Source organism: Nomia melanderi, unplaced genomic scaffold (assembly GCF_051020985.1).
Source record: "Nomia melanderi isolate GNS246 unplaced genomic scaffold, iyNomMela1 scaffold0451, whole genome shotgun sequence".
Taxonomy (NCBI): domain Eukaryota; kingdom Metazoa; phylum Arthropoda; class Insecta; order Hymenoptera; family Halictidae; genus Nomia; species Nomia melanderi.
This window is the reverse complement of record NW_027475566.1, coordinates 28404-32362: the sequence shown is the minus strand read 5'-3', so window position 1 is coordinate 32362 and position 3959 is coordinate 28404.

The following is a 3959-nucleotide window of genomic DNA, read 5'->3' as shown; positions in this document are numbered from 1 at the left end:
TTAGTTTTATATAGTTTTGTAGAGTTTTATATAGTTTTATATAGTTTTATATGGCTTTATATGGGACTACATAGTTTTATATAGTATTATATAGTTTTATATAGTTTTATATACTTTTATATAGTTTTATATAGTTTTATATAGTTTTATAGAGTTTTATAATGTTTTATATAGATTTATAAAGTTTTATATAGTTAAATATAGTTTTATATAGTTTTATATAGTTTTATATAGTCATATATGGTTTTGTTAGTTTTATATAGTTTTATATAGTTCTATATAGTTTTATATAGTTTTATAGAGTTTTATACAGTTTTATATAGTTTTATATAGTTTTATATAGTTTTATATAGTTTTATGTAGTTCTATATAGTGTTATATATTTTTATTAGTTTTATATAGTTTTAAATAGTTTTATACAGTTTTATATAGTTTTATATAGTCTTATATAGTTTTATATAGATTTACATAGTTTTATAAAGTTTTATATTGTTTTATATAGTTTTATATAGTTTTATATAGTTTTATATAGTTTTATATAGTTTGATAGGGTTTTATATAGTTTTAATAGATTGATATTGTTTTATGTAGTTTTATATAGTTTTATATAGACCGATATTGTTTTGTGTAGCTTTATATAGATTGATACTGTTGTATTTGGTTTTATATAGATTTAATATAGTTTTATATAGTTTTGCATATTTTTATATAGTTTTATATAGTTTTATATAGTTTTATATTGTTATATTTAGTTTTATATAGTTTTATGTAGTTTTATATACATTTATATAGTTTTATATAGATTGATATTGTTTTATGTAGTTTCATATCGTTTTATATAGTTTTATATAGTTTTATATAGTGTTATATAGTTTTATTTAGTTTTATTCAGTTTCATATAGTGTTACATAGTTTTATATAGTTTTGTATAGATTTATATTGATTTGTGTTGTTTTATACAGGTTTATATAGTTTTATATAGTTTTATATAGTTTTATTCTGTTTTATATAGTTTTATATCGTTTTATTAGGTTTACATAGATTTATATAGATTTATATAGTTTTGTATTGTTTAATGTAGCTTTAAGCAGTTTTATATAGTTTTGCATAGTTTTATATAGTTTTATATAGTTTTATATAGTTTTATATAGTTTTAAATACTTTTGGATAGTTTTATATAGATTTGTATAGTTTAATATAGTTTTACAGAGTTTTATACAGGTTTACATGGTTGTATAGAGATTTACGTAGTTTTATATAGTTTTATTAGTTTCATATAGTTTTATATAGCTTTATATAGCTTCATATAATATTATATAATTTTACTAGGTTTATATAGTTTTTTTATAGTTTTCCTTAGTTTTATGTAGATTGATATTGTTTTATGTAGTTTTATGTAGTTTCATATAGATTGATATTATTTTATGTAGTTTTATATAGTTTTACATAGTTTTTTATAGTTTTATATAGATTTATATAATTTTATATAGTTTTATTTAGTTTTATAAAGTTTTATATAGTTTTATATAGTATTATATAGTTTTATATAGTTTTATACAGTTTTAATAGTTTTACTAGTTTCATATAGTTTTACATAGTTTTCCTTAGTTTTATGTAGATTGATATTGTTTTATGTAGGTTCACATAGATTGATATTATTTTATGTAGTTTTATATAGTTTTACATAGTTTTTTATAGTTTTATATGGATTTATATAATTTTATATAGTTTTATTTAGTTTTATAAAGTTTTATATAGTTTTATATAGTTTTATATAGTTTTATACAGTTTTATTAGTCTTACTAGTTTCATATAGTTTTACATAGTTTTCCTTAGTTTTATGTAGATTGATATTGTTTTATGTAGTTTTATATAGCTTTATATAGATGGATATTGTTTTATGTACTTTTATGTAGTTTCATATAGATTGATATTATTTTATGTAGTTTTATATAGTTTTACATAGTTTTTTATAGTTTTATATAGATTTATATAATTTTATATAGTTTTATATAGTTTAATATAGTTTAATATAATTTATATAGTTTTATATAGTTTTATTAATTTTTTATAGTTTTCCTTAGTTTTATGTAGATTTATATAGTTTTATATAGTTTTCCATAGTTTTGTATAGTTTTATATAGTTTTATATAGTTTTATATAGTTTTGGATAGTTTTATATAGATTTATATAATTTTATATAGTTTTATTTAGTTTTGTAAAGTTTTATATAGTTTTATATAGTTTTATATAGTTTTATATAGTTTTATATAGTTTTATATAGTTTTATATAGTTTTATACAGTTTTATTAGTTTTACTAGTTTCATATAGTTTTACATAGTTTTCCTTAGTTTTATGTAGATTGATATTGTTTTATGTAGTTTTATATAGCTTTATATTAATGGATATTGTTTTATGTACTTTTATGTAGTTTCAAATAGATTGATATTATTTTATGTATTTTTATATAGTTTTATTTAGTTTTATATAATTTTATATAGTTTTACATAGTTTAATATATTTTAATATAGTTTTATATAGTTTTCTATAGTTTTATATAGTTTTGTATAGTTTTATATAGTTTTATATAGTTTTATATAGTTTTATATAGTTTTATATAGTTTTATATAGTTTTATATAGTTTTATATAGTTTTATATAATTTTATATAGTTTTTTGTAGTTTTATATAGTTTTATTAATTTTTTATAGTTTTCCTTAGTTTTATGTAGATTTATATAGTTTTACATAGTTTTCCATAGTTTTGTATAGTTTTATATAGTCTTATATAGTTTTATATAGTTTTATATAGTTTTGGATAGTTTTATATAGATTTGTATAGTTTAATATAGTTTTATAGAGTTTTATACAGGTTTACATGGTTGTATAGAGATTTACGTAGTTTTATATAGTTTTATTAGTTTCATATAGTTTTATATAGCTTTATATAGCTTCATATAATATTATATAATTTTACTAGGTTTATATAGTTTTTTTATAGTTTTCCTTAGTTTTATGTAGATTGATATTGTTTTATGTAGTTTTATATATCTTTATAGAGATGGATATTGTTTTATGTAGTTTTATATAGTTTTACATACTTTTTTATAGTTTTATATAGCTTTATATAATTTTATATAGTTTTATTTAGTTTTATAAAGTTTTATATAGTTTTATATAGTTTTATATAGTTTTATATAGTTTTATACAGTTTTATTAGTTTTACTAGTTTCATATAGTTTTACATAGTTTTCCTTAGTTTTATGTAGATTGATATTGTTTTATGTAGGTTCACATAGATTGATATTATTTTATGTAGTTTTATATAGTTTTACATAGTTTTTTATAGTTTTATATGGATTTATATAATTTTATATAGTTTTATTTAGTTTTATAAAGTTTTATATAGTTTTATATAGTTTTATATAGTTTTATATAGTTTTGTTAGTTTTATATAGTTTTGTAGAGTTTTATATAGTTTTATATAGTTTTATATGGCTTTATATGGGACTACATAGTTTTATATAGTATTATATAGTTTTATATAGTTTTATATACTTTTATATAGTTTTATATAGTTTTATATAGTTTTATAGAGTTTTATAATGTTTTATATAGATTTATAAAGTTTTATATAGTTAAATATAGTTTTATATAGTTTTATATAGTTTTATATAGTCATATATGGTTTTGTTAGTTTTATATAGTTTTATATAGTTCTATATAGTTTTATATAGTTTTATAGAGTTTTATACAGTTTTATATAGTTTTATATAGTTTTATATAGTTTTATATAGTTTTATGTAGTTCTATATAGTGTTATATATTTTTATTAGTTTTATATAGTTTTAAATAGTTTTATACAGTTTTATATAGTTTTATATAGTCTTATATAGTTTTATATAGATTTACATAGTTTTATAAAGTTTTATATTGTTTTATATAGTTTTATATAGTTTT